Below are 13540 nucleotides of genomic sequence, written 5' to 3'. Positions count from 1 at the left end.
AGCAATGATTGGATCTTAGAGACAGTTATGGACGATGCATTCATCCTCCCTTGTGTTCAACTTTCTTATGTAATTGAGGCATTTCAAAGAACGAAGTTGATGAGGGGGATAAAACCAAAGAGATTCCCCCTTCCCTGGAATCTCACTCTTTCCTTTTCTCCCTCCCTCTCTCTGTCTTTTGCTGTGATAAGAACAGAACCCAGGACCTCGCATAAGCTCAGCCTGAATCTCTTTTTTTTAAGGACAATTCCTCTGTTTTGCTGTCTTGGCAGTGGTTAAAAGTGCAGGCTGCAGAGCCCCACTGCCAAGGTGTAGCTTCTGGCTGCAGCCTTGAACCATTTCCTTAAAATGCTTCAGTTTCTCCATCTGAAAAGCAACGGCGATGATGGCGCCCTCTATCCCGCCAGGTTGCTGGGAGATGGTGCTGGGTTGGGAGGCGCCCGCCAGTCAGCAGGGCTGTGGCCCACGCCAGGCAGGCGCTCGGCAAGCTGGGGCTGTGATAATGTCAGCTCCTTTCCTGGAAAATTCCCAGCTGAGCCACTCTCGTGGGCCATGGCAGAAAAGAAAGCGGCACTTGTGACGGCAAGGCTCACCGCCTGTCTCTTCTCTGCGCAAGCGCGTGTGCACACATATACACATGCAGGCAGGCAGACAGACAGACACACTCACGCACGCACGCATGCACGCACGCACGCCATGACCTTGGCCAACGCTGCGCGAACTGCATGTTGGTAAATCAATCAGATTTATTGCTACTTGCATTGAGTGGTTAATTTTTTATTTTAATTTAAAAAATTTAATAACATTGTTTTGTTTTTTCACTGTTCATTTTTAAGATTAAAGTCTTTTTGAGGCAAGTCATGCTGGTTTTCCATTTGTAGAAATAATTAAATTCCCCTTTGCCAAATAAAGTTTAAGAAGTGAGCCAGTTTCTGAACTATCTTTGCCATATTTCTATAAATCTAGAACTATTCTAAAATAGAAAGTTTATTACCAAAAAACACTAGACTCAATTTAAAAAGAACGTTTAGAGAAAAGCAGCAAGTTGATTAAAAGAAAATATTAAATAAATACTAGCTCTGAGATTAGCACGCTTGGAAGGTGGAAACCCATTTTGCTGGGACCAATGTCAGCTGCTTTGCCCTGATCCTAATCCAAGACCAAGGGTTTCACAGCACACCCTGGGAGGGAAGAGGGGGAAAAGAAGAAGGATTTGGGGTGGGCACAGCTTCGTGGAGCTCAGTAACAGGTGCTGGGTTAGTGACACAAACTCACAGCTCACAACAGTGGGCTAGGCAGCATGCCCTGCTGCAGCCTGGAAAAGAGGGAGCTGGGGATAAACCCTGCCATTCCCAGTCCCTGCCACTGTTCCCATGGCCACCCCATACAGAAGCCAGTGGCCAAGGGACTCATGGGATTGACCCCTGGAGCAAAGAAAAGAACAGGCTGTCTGCAGTGGTCTTGGAGACCGGTCCAGTAGTCTCATGGGCCACTCAAGAGTCAGTGCAGGGTGTGTGAGCCCTGGAACACACTGGGCTTTGGGTCAAATGGGGAGGCCCTCTACCTTTTCCTGAGAGGGCAGAGCCCTTCCTGTCCTCGCTGCCACCTGCAGGAAGGCAAGGTGCCATGCTCTGCTGCCTCCCCGCTCAGGCTTTGAGGGCAGGAATGTCCCCAGCACAGGTCGGTGTTGGTCCTTTCCCACTGGCCTGCTTGCATCAGGCTTCCCATCAAGGCCTAGCATGCTGGTCTCTCCTTGCTGTCTCAACTCTGACCAAACTGTCTCTCACTTCAGCTGCCCCTTCAAGGTCCAGATAGGAGTCTGAGGTCCAGGGAAGAGAGCCACCTGAGTTAGTGGCAGGCCGGTGGGCTTGCCAGGGCTGCTTGGCCAGGACATCACCACAGAGGCTCATTCTCTGTTATTGGCCTGATTTCCTTGTCCAAGGGGCTCCCAGGAGGTGAGAAAATGCTGGTCAAGGCTTGTGGTCTATAATTTTTGAACCTAATTAAACATCTGCAAATCCATTTGTTACCTAATGATACAGAGGGAACTCTGGGGGAATTTTAGAAGGGAAAAATCCAATCTTTCAAAATTAAGAAATAAATAAACACAGGCCTGTAGGAGCCAAGGGGAGTTCCTGCAATTTCTGCTCCCATCCACCTCTGTCTTTTCCTCTATCCCCATCTGCTTTCTTTTACAGATCTCAAGTGTAGAGTGCTTTCCAGAACCCCTTCCTCCCATGGCCTCCCTGAGCCCCAGAAGAAAAGCCTTGGTTCCCATTCCTGCCCGTGCTGACTGGCTGTGTGGCCTTGGGCACATGCCTGTTCTCTCTGGGCCTTTCTCCACTCTGTAAAGGAATAATCTTCCCTCTCTTGCTGCCCTCACTCTGCTATTTCCAAGAGAAAACACCTGGCCTCCACCATCCTTCCCCTCACTCTACCTTCTCACAGCATCCCATGCTGTGACACTGAACTTCCTGTCACTCCCTAATTATACCACACTAGTTGGGGAAAGTGCAGCAATTAGATTTTACAATGCAATGAACTATTTCCCAAATCACTTACTGCTGTTAAAACAATAAGCATTTACATGCTGATAGGGCAGTTCTGATCTCAGGGCTTTATTGCTGTGCCCCAGTCAGGTCTTCCTTCCCATGACAGGTCATTACAAAACTGGCGCCATTCTCTATTCTCCCCTTCAGTGTGCCCCTTGCAACATGACTTCACAGCTCTCCCATCATGAGGGGGAGGCTCTTCTCTGATGCTCTGTCCGGGCTGGCCTTACCACACAATTTTACCCATGGATCTTTGCAGCCAAGATGGCAGCTTGCTGAGCCTTCTTCCAGGGGCCTTGCCCTCTGCTGTCTGCTGGCTCAGGTGCTTTCACTGCTACAATGAAATAACCTGGACTGTGCTGAAGGATTGGAAGCCCCTGGAGGGGAGGCCCAGCCACCCCAGACCTAAAAGCCCTTAGTCAGAGAGTGACCACCCATCCCAGTTTGCCCACAGTGAAGTATTTCCTGGGACACAGGTCTGTCAGTGTGTGACTGGTACAGTCCAAGGAAACCAGATGGCTGATAACCCAACCACTCATTAGCTAGTTGACACAGCGGCAGAAGCAAGCCCAGTCATAATCAGAACTGTCCCCCCTCTGTAAATGTTTATTCTCTGAAGCCAACTACTGTGTTTGGGAGGTATTTTGTTACACAGCAGAGTGTCAGTGATACACCTTCCCTGTCTCTCTCGGTGACTGTACTGGTTACATTCTGTGTAACTGCAGAGGGAGCCAGCCAGAAACTGTACTGTGAACCGTGAGGACAGATGTCCAGATAAACTCATTAAGGTCCCAGTTCAAATGGCACCTCTTCTCTGCAGCCCTCCTTGACTCCACCAAATTTAATTAGAGGGAAAGGGAGCTCTCTTAAGAGAGCACAGGATGGAGAGCCAGACCAGCCTGGTCTAAAGCCACTTAGAATTTAGACCAGTGAGTCTCATTTCTCCTGGATTTGAGGTGATGGCAATGGCTGCCCTCTGGGACTGCAGTGAGGAGAGAGTATGTGCACAGAGCCTGTGCGCCGCCAGGCTCTCTCCTCGCCTCCTCCCCACTGTGTCCTTTCCCCAGCTCTAAGGCTTTCTTTCCCTTTTACATGCAGTCCCTCATTGATCTTCTGTCCTACTCGGCCTTAAGCATTTTTTAATTTACAATTTATCATCTGGGCATGGTGGTTTGCAGGCCTGGCTTACAATCTGGGAGGCTGAGGTAGGAGATCTAACCAACCTGGGCCATCTTGCCACTTCTCGAGACTGTGAAAAAAAAGAGGGCTGGGGACAGAGCTCAGTGTGAAGGCTCCAGCTTCAACCCCCAGTACATGAAAAGAAAAGAATAATCATACCATAACATTTACTTTTTCTTTTTATGCATGTACAGTTCTATGAATTCTAACACCTGTATAAATTTTTGCAGCCACCACCATAATCAGGGTACAGAACGACTCCATTTCCCTGCAGGACTTCCTCACAAAATTTGCAGTTTTAAATTTGAAGTAAATAATACATATTCTTTGTAAAAATATATTAAGTATTAAGCTTACAAGGTATCCATGAGAAATGTCTCCCACCCCTATTTTTCCTTAGATGCAATTTGGAGTTCCTAGTGAAGCCGTCTAAGAATATTTTGTGCATATGTAAGTATAAAAACGAACTGTTCTGATTACCCAGTTTTTAGAAATACACTTTTATTTTTAATTAGAGCATAGTAGTCACACACATTTATGGGGGACAGCGTGACATTCCAATACAACACCTCAGCTGGATACAACTTACTTTTCTAACTTATACTTTAGAGATTGTTCAGATCATCAGTAATTCCAGCCTACACAGGAATATTTGCCATAGGGCTGGCAAGATAGCTCAGCAGTCTAAAGTGCCTGCTTAAGCAAGTTTAGGCAAGCATGCAGGGACTATGGTTCAATCCCTAGCACCACGTGCCATACCAGCTCTGCCCCCAAGGTGGGCTTAGCCGGCCACAAAAATAAAAAAAATTAAAAAATTAAAAAAAAAACGAAAAGAAATAGTTTGTTTTTTGTATTTCAGGGAATGGTCTACAGGGTCTCACTACTAGATTGGACTGGTAGTGATCCGCCTGTTTACAGCCTCCCAAGAGCTGGGATTACAGGCGTGGGCCACCATGCTCAATCTCAGTTGTTGCAAGCCCTTGGGGCAGGTGCTTTAATCCGCTGAGCTATTTGGCCACCCTCCATTCCCTGTTTTTTGTTTATTTGTTTGTTTGTTTTTGGCAGAAACAGGGATTGAACTCAGGCCCTTGCGCTTGCCAGGGAAGTGCTTATTCTACTAAGCCATCTCCCTGGCCCCTGTTCCCATTTTAAACATAAGAAAACTGAGGCCTCAAGAGGTTAGATGAGTCACTGGTGCAAGAGTAGAGAAGGGCAGAGCCAGCGCTAGGACCCAGGGCTCCTGGCTCTGGAGTCTGAGCTCTCAGAACCCCCGCTAGCCCACTTCCAGCACCTGAGCAATCTCAAGGAATCCCATTACGAGAAGACACGGCCATTTATGGAGCCGGCCTCCTCCTGATGGCCATTATCTGCCTGGGCGAATCAGCCCGTGCTGGTTCTGTCGTTTGTCTTTCTGGACATGTGGAAGTGTATCTGTTGAATTAATTCCTAGAAGCGGAATGCCCGGGTCATGGGGTGAGTGCAGTTTTATATTTGATAGATATCAGCAGATTGTCTTCCCAAGAGTTGATCAATTTATATTCCCATCAACAAGGCAGGAGAAAGCTTACTGCCCAGCCCTCGCCAGCACAGAATATTATCAAAAATCATGATCTATGTCATCTTACAGAGGAAATGGTAGCTTGATGTCGTTTTTATTGGCCTTTCTTTTACTGGGATAGAGCATAGACATCTTTTCGTATGTTTAGAAGCCATTTGCATATATTTTCTGTGAGCCATCTGTCCATATCCTATGCCCATTTCTCTCTTGGGCTATTAATCTTTTTTTTTTAAAGTGGTCTTTCTTTATATAATAGTTTTATTCATTTTCTTTCCACTTTATTTATGGTATTTTCCCCCAGTCAGATGTGCCTAATTTTTGGTCTGCCCATATTCATCTTTTTTTAATGGCTTTTGGGTTTGTGTCATTTTGAGAAAGGCCTTCCCTTTCCAAATTAAGAACAAAGGAATTACCCATGTTTTGGGTAATTCAGATCTTTCAGCTTCCTGTATTTACCTGTAAATCTTTGCTCCACCAGAAGCTAAAGTATGTGTAAAGAGTGGTACATACTTCCAATCTGCTTTCTTCAGGTTACCTCAACATCATTATTAAACAATCCATTCCAATCCATTCATTTGAAATGAACCTAAATTTTCATGTCTACATCTAATTTTTTTTTTTTTTTTTTTTTTTTTTTTTTGTAATCAGCCCAGCTTACTTTTTTAGGTTTATTTGGGTTTGTTTGTTTGTTTGGTTGGTTTTGGTTTTGGTTTATTTGAGACAAGGTCTCTTTGTGTAGTGCCTGCTGCCCTTGAATTCACTTAGGTAAGCTAGACTGGCCTTGAACTCTCCACAATCCTTCTGCCTCAGTCTCCTGAGTGCTAGGATTACAGGTGTGTACCACCATGGTACAATTTTAATTTGTACTGTGATATAACTCATACATAGTGGGCTGGGGAGATAGCTTGGCAATCTAAGTGCCTGCCTGGCAAGCACAAGGACTCGGGCTCAATCCCTGGAACTGCATCTGCAGGCCCCGGAACTCCAAGCAAGCCGTGTGGGCCACCTACCAAGACCAGGTGTGGTGGCGCACGCCTATAATCCCAGCACTGGGGAAGCTGAAACAGGAGGATCACTGAGAGTCTGTAGGGAGAGCCTGCACCAAATAAATAAATAATAGATTTTTTAAAATCTGAAAGAAGAAAAATCCTCACATATAGTGAAATGCATATGTGTTTAAGTGCTTCGTTCAGTAAGTTCTGACGGTTATGTTCACATGTAGCTACTCAGAAGGACACATAAAACAGCCCATCGATCTGAGAGCTCGTACTTTTTCTCAGTAAGGCTCCTCTCCCATCATCTCAAGCAAACACGGATTTGTTTACCTATTCTACAATTTCACTCAGGTTATTATGTGTATCAACAGTCTGTTCTTTTTTATTGCAGCATAGTATTTCTTTATATGCACATGCTCTTTGTTTTTAATTTTATGTATTTGTTGGTACAGGGACTCACTAGCAGCTTGGACTCATAGTGATCCTCCTCCCCAGTGCTGGGATTAGAGGTGTGCACCACCACGCCCAGACTCAGTTGCTGCCTCAGTGCAGCCAGGGGCGGAGCCGGCTCAGCATGCGGTACAGGGATCAAACCCTGGTCCCTTAGTCTGCTGAGCTGTCTTGCCAGCCCTTGCAAGTGCTTTTATCTATAGACTTTTGGACTATTTCCAGTCTGAATAAGTATGAATATAAATCTTCTTGTATTAATCTTTGTGTTTAATATATATAATATATAAATGTTTTTCTTTTTCTTCTTTCTTTCTTTCTTTTTCTTTTTTTTTTTTGTTGAGACAGACTGTCACTATGCAATTCATGCTGGCCTTGAGCTCACTTTGTAGCCCAGGCTGATCTTGAACTCATAGCATCCCTCCTGCCTCAGCCTCCACAGGTGTGTGCCACCACACCCAGCTGTTTAATAGATTTTTAAATTCCTCCGGCATGAAATTGATATATCACAAGGAAGTTGTATATTAGTTTTCTAAGAATTCATCAGATTTTTCTTTTTTTAATCAGATTTTTCTTGCAAAACTCTGTGTTTTTATATTCCCACCAAAAAAATATATATAACAAGTTCAGTTACTTCATGGCTTTAATATTGTCCATCTTTTCAGTTGTAACTCTCCTGGTATAGATGCAGTTTGGTCTTTGTAGTTTCATTTGTGATGATGGTGTGGAGCACATCTTTATTTTCTTTTTATCCACTTACATAACTTATTTTATGAGCTGTCTATGCAAACCTGTTTTAAAAATTACATTGCTATCTGGGGAGAGAGCTCAGTGCCACAGCACCTGTCTGTTAAGCCTCAGGTCATAAGTTCAATTCCTGGTACCAAAAAAAATAATTAATTAAATACAATTATGAGGGCTGGCGTGATAGCTCAGTGGACTAAAGCACCTTTTTAGGCAAAGCGTAGCAACCAGGGTTCGATCCCTGGCATACTGTGCTGGCCCTGCCCATGAGGTGCGCTGAGATGGCAATTGAGACTGGGTGTGGTGGCACGCACCTGTAATCCCAGAGTTTGGGAGAGTGAACACAGAAAGATCACTAGCAGTCCAATCGACATAGTGAGACCCTGTAGACCCTGTAGACCCTGTCCTAAATACAGAAAAATAAATAAATAAATAAATAAATAAATACAATTATGTATTAAGTTGTGGGAGTTCTTTATACACCTTGACATTAATTCTTTGTATATATATAGAAATATATATATATATATGTTTTCTACTAAATTTTAGTCCATATTCATTTTCTTAATGACATATTTGAGAACAACTATAACTTTATTTGTATAATGTCAACAAAAGTAGGGGCTGGGGAGATGGGTCAGTAGAATAAGCGCTTGCTTGGCAAGCCCAAGGTCCTGAGTTCAATCCCTGGTTCTGCAAAAAAGAAAAAAGTAACAGATAGCAATACTAAGCACTTTTACTACTTACTGTACAAGGGGAATTGTTGCTGAGTATTTTATATTCAGTTGCTCATTTAGTTTTCCTTGGATGAGTTGGGAATGAGAAAAAAGCAGAAAATGAGAAATAGTATTTTTAATGGCATGTTACAATTTCCAATGTATGGGCAAGGACTTGTAGGATATTGAAGAATTTTATTCAAAAAATAAAAGTTGGAAACAATTTATTATGCTCTACTTTGCACAATGGATTTTGAAAATCATATTCCTGTTATTCATTATTTATTCAACATTTGTCACAATCCTATTGTACATAATCATTCAAATAAAACTTGGTTCTTCTGAAACTAGATTCTATGTTTCATGGATAATTCAAACAAGTATTCATCCACATCAAGAAAATGAAATAAGAAAAAAACAGCCCAACTTCTCTAACCAATCAGCAATCTAGGCTCCATCACAAGCCTCTCTACATTTTCAGGAAATAGGAATTCACAGAACACTAGAGAATTTAAGAGTTGAAGCCAAAGATAAAATAGATTTGAACAGTCAAATCTATTATACCGGTCATTTCTGCAGAGTGGGAGGTTGAACAGGTGAACACAAAAGGGTCTTCAATTTCCCGGGTCAAATCTGTCGGGCTGGCGAGGGTAGTTTGGTCTGTGAATAGCTGGCAACGGCCACGGGGTCGGAGCCACCTCAGCGATGCCTTTTGACAGCAGGAAATTTTAACTTGATAGTCTAATTTATCAAACTCTTTTTTTCCCCTGCATTTTAGAGAAGGTCTACAGGGTGTTCAGGGTCTCACTATTCAATCAGACTCAGTGATCTGCCTGTTTACAGCCTCCCAAGAGCTGGGATTACAGGTGCACCACCACACCCAGTCTCAACCATTTTCTTTTATTGTGATTTTCTGTCCTATCTTCCAAGAAATTTTCCCTTTCCTCCAAGTCTCCAAAATATCCTCTTGTATGTCTTCTTCTAAAAGCTTGGTGAATGTGACTTTTTCATTTAGGTATGTGATCCATATCAAATCAATATTTGTGTTTTGAGCGAGATAAGGGATAAATTTAATATTTCCCCACAAACATCAATTTGCTCCAACGCCATTTGTTTTAAAAGATTTTCCTTCCCCCAGCAAATTGTTTGGATGCTTTGGTTGAAGCTCAGTTGCCCACATCTGTGACCTCTATGCATGAATCCCCTGTGGAGTCCTTGGTCCTGGAGCTCTAGGCATTGATACCACTGCGTCTTAGCCACTGGAACTCTGTAGTAAGTCTTTAAAGTCAGGCAGCATCAGTTCTTCAAATTTGCTTTTCATTTGCAGGATTGATTCAGCTGTTCTAGATCATAAATTCTCCTGTCATTCCAGAATATTTTTTCAACTTCAGAAAAGCCTGCTCTGATTGTCAAAAGGCTTACTTTGAAGTTCTAGGCCATTTGGGGGAGAACCCACATCTTGAATCCAGAGTGTATTGTTCCATTTATTTAGACATTTAATTTCTCTCTCTCTCTCTCTCTCTCTCTCTCTCTCTCTCTCTCTCTCTCTCATTGAAAAATAGCTCTAATTTTATTCATAAAATTATTAATTAAAAATTGCAAAACTAGGGGGCTGGGGAGATGGCTCAGTAGAGTAAGCACTTCCCTGGCAAGCGCAAGGGTCTGAGTTCAATCCCTAGTTCCGCAAAAAAAAAAAAAAAAAAAAAAAAAAAATTGCAAAACTAGAGCCAGGGAGACAGTTCAGTACCTGGCATGCACAAGGTCCTGAGTTCGATCCCCAGCCCACAAAAGAAAAAAATTGTACAAGTAGATTTAGAGGGGCCAGGGAGATAGCTCAGTAGAATAAGGGCTTGTCTGGCAAGTGCAAGGGCCTGAGTTCAGTCCCCGACTCCACCAAAAAAAAAAAAGAAAAATAGATTTACAGAGCCAGATATCAATAACAGAAGAGGGAGGCAATGAAACATTCCACTGACATCTTTCAAAGTTCCAGAGAAGCACAGGCTATGCTGGACATCTCCAGGTAAACCGTGACAGCACGACAAGCTATATTCATTTCTGCATTTTCACACTGAGCTCTTCCTTGTATCTGCCTTTCTCTTTTCCAACTTGTCGAGACTTGGCTTTGCCTTCAAGAATCTTTTTTCCGCATTTGTCCAATTTTAGCCTGGTGATAACCACCTTGCTGGGTGAGTGCCCACATGGACAGTCGTGCCACTAGCCTTCCCGCGCTGCACCCGCTCGATGGAGATGACGTGTTTCTTCCTGCACACCGGAACTACCTTGCCGATTTGTTGCCCTGCCTAGTGTCCTCGAGCCACCTGGACCTCATTGTCCTTGCGGAAGGGCACGAGGAGGATGTGGTACTTTTGCCGCAGCTACTTGGAAAGAGGGGAAGACATGATCTTCCGGCACATGCACAGGGAGGTGTGGGGGACTGAAGTGGCGTTTGGGATTTCTGCCGCGGTCAGAGGTCACGAACACGTTGAACTTCATGATTACAACCTACTAGATGCAAACTGATTCAGGCTCTAAACATTTAATTTCTCTTGGCCATATTTTCTAGTTTTTATGTATAAATTTGCAGCTTATTAGATATATTTTAAATAATTGAATATTTTTAATTATTTGTTTTCTCATGATGAGATAAGATACTTAGATTTTTCTTTTTAACTTATTTAACATATAGAAATAAAATTGATTTTTATAAATTTACCTCATGTTCTACAACTGTGATAAATTCACTTACTAGTTCAAGTATTTTGAAGATTCTGTAGTTTTCTAAAATTTCAGTCTTTTAACCTATCATTTCCTTTATTTATACCTTCTACAGTCTTTTTTTTTTTTTTTTTTTTTCTGGCTCAGCAGGCCTTGAGGGTGGGGCTGGCAAAGTATGTGGTGCTAGGGATCAAACCATGGTCCCCTGTGCCTGCCTAAGCTTGCCTAAGCAGGTGCTTTAGTCTGCTGAGCTGTTTCGCCAGCCCCCTACTATTTCTATAGATGACAAAAATGAACATTAATTGCTGATTTTTAAAATCTGTTATTTCCTGAAAGTTTGCATAGAGTTAATTTCTCCTGTTCCTCCTCCTCCTCCTCCTCCTCTTCCTCTTCTCCTCTTCTTCCTCCCCCTCCTCCTCTTCCTCTTCCTCCTCCCCCTCCTCCTCTTCCTCTTCTTCTTCCTCCTCCCCCCTCCTCCTCCTCCTTCTTCTTGCCAGCACAGTCCACCTTAGAGGTGGGGGTGGTGTGACATGTGGTGCTAGGGATCAAACTGCAGTCCTTGCACTTTGCCTAACTTGCCTAAGCATGTGCTTTAGACCACTGAGCTATCTCACTGGCCCTATTTCTTCTTTGGTAAGTCTTTTAGAGTTTAATTTTAGTTAACTTGTCAATTTCATCTAAATCATCAGGTTGTGCATAAAATCAATTATAATGTTCCTGCTCTTCTTGCATATTTCTCTTACAAATTTAAGAATCTGTCAATTTTCCCATACAAAACATGTTCAACTCAATTTCTTAAGCACCTAGGTAGACCATATATCCCAGCCTCTTTTAAAAATCTTTTTGAGGGGCTGGTGAGATGGCTCAGTGGTCTAAAGCACCTACTTAGAACAAGCTTAGCAAAGCACAGGGACCACGGTTCAATCCCCCAGCACCACATGCCAGCCAGCCCCACCCCCTGGTGGGCTGAGCTGGCCACACACACACACACACACACACACACACACACACAAATAAATTTAAAAAAAAATTTTTTTTTAAATCTTTTTGAAATTATTTATTTATTTATTTGGTACAGGGCCTCACTATACAGGCTGGACTCAGTGATCCTCCTGTCTCAGCCTTCCCAGTGCTGGAATTATAGGCATACACTACCATGCCTGATTTCAGTGGCCAGCTCAGCATGCCTGGCATTCCAGGGCTGGCACACCATGCAGTACCAGTGATCAAACTTGGGTCTTTGTGCCTGCCAGGTAGGTACTTAGACCTCTGAGCTGTCTCTCTGGCCCCCAGCCTCTTTTTTTGTAATTAAATATGATATATGATAGAATACTAGCTGGTGTAACGTGAAAGAAATGATATGTAGCACTTCCAGGGCTGGCCCCTGGAAACCTCCTACGTCTGACCATTCATGTTCCTGTGCTACCCGAAGCGGATGGACCATCCCTGTCTCAGTTACTTTCCCATTGCTGGGGCAAAATATCGGACACCCACAAGTTAAAGAAGGAAAGATTTATTTTAGCTCACAGTCTGTAGAAATTCCACTCCTGGTTGACTGGTTCCAAGACAACACAGTGTGACAGACGTTCATGGCGGAGGAGACATAGCTCAGGGCAGGGCAGGCAGGAGGCAGCGGCCTTCCTTCTGCTCTCCCTTGCAATTCCATCCAAGCTGCTGCAAGCCTATTGGTTGGTGCCACTTACAACCAGGGCGGGTCATCCCTCTCTGGCAAATCTATCCTCTGCACCCAGAACTATACTAAGCCCATCACGGGGCTAATCCGGTATCACACACCCATGATCTAGTTACCTCCCCAAAGCCCCATCTTTGAATACATGAGGTTTGGGGGGCATCTAGACATAAAGCCTAACAGTCAAGCATTTCTGAATGTTAAGCTAAACTTATATTTTAAAAACAAATCTGACTTGATCATGACTGACTATATTATTCCATTTAACATACTGTCATATTCAATTTGCTAATATTTTGTTAAAGGGTCTCATAGCTATTTTCCTGAGGGCTATTTTTCTTCATTTTTTTTCTTATAACATATTTATTAGATTTTGGCATCATGATATGCTGGTCTCATGAAAGATCCGAGTTATGCAGTGCTCACATTACTATTTTTTTAAATGTGTTTGGTACAGGGTCTCTCTACACAGCTCAGACTTGTAGTGATCCTCCTGTCTCAGCCTCCCCAGCACTGGGATTACAGGTACACATGTGCTACCATGCCCAGTTTTGGTGGCTGGCTCAGCATAGGGCCTGCATATTAAACCACATACTAAAAAAATAGCAGAGACATGCAATTGAAGAATTTTGAATGGCAGGAGAGTGGGGAGAGTGAAGGAGAGAGAAGGTCTATCAATCAGAAACAGCTCATAAGGGCTGGCCAAATAGCTCAGTGGGCTAAAGTACCTGCAAGCAGGCACAGGGGCCAGGGGAGGGAGGGGGTTGATCCTGCCTTGTCAGCCCCACCCCCCAGTTGCACTAAGACAGCAATTGAGACTGGGTGTGGTGGTGCCAACTGTAATCCCAGCTCTTGGGAGGCTGTAAGCAGATGGATCACTACGAGTCTGATCTAGGAGTGAGACCCTGAACACCCTGTAGACCCTTCCCTAAAATACAAAAAAA

Source organism: Octodon degus, unplaced genomic scaffold, assembly GCF_000260255.1.
Source record: "Octodon degus isolate 3935 unplaced genomic scaffold, OctDeg1.0 scaffold00107, whole genome shotgun sequence".
Lineage (NCBI taxonomy): Eukaryota > Metazoa > Chordata > Mammalia > Rodentia > Octodontidae > Octodon > Octodon degus.
This window is presented reverse-complemented; position numbering follows the sequence as displayed.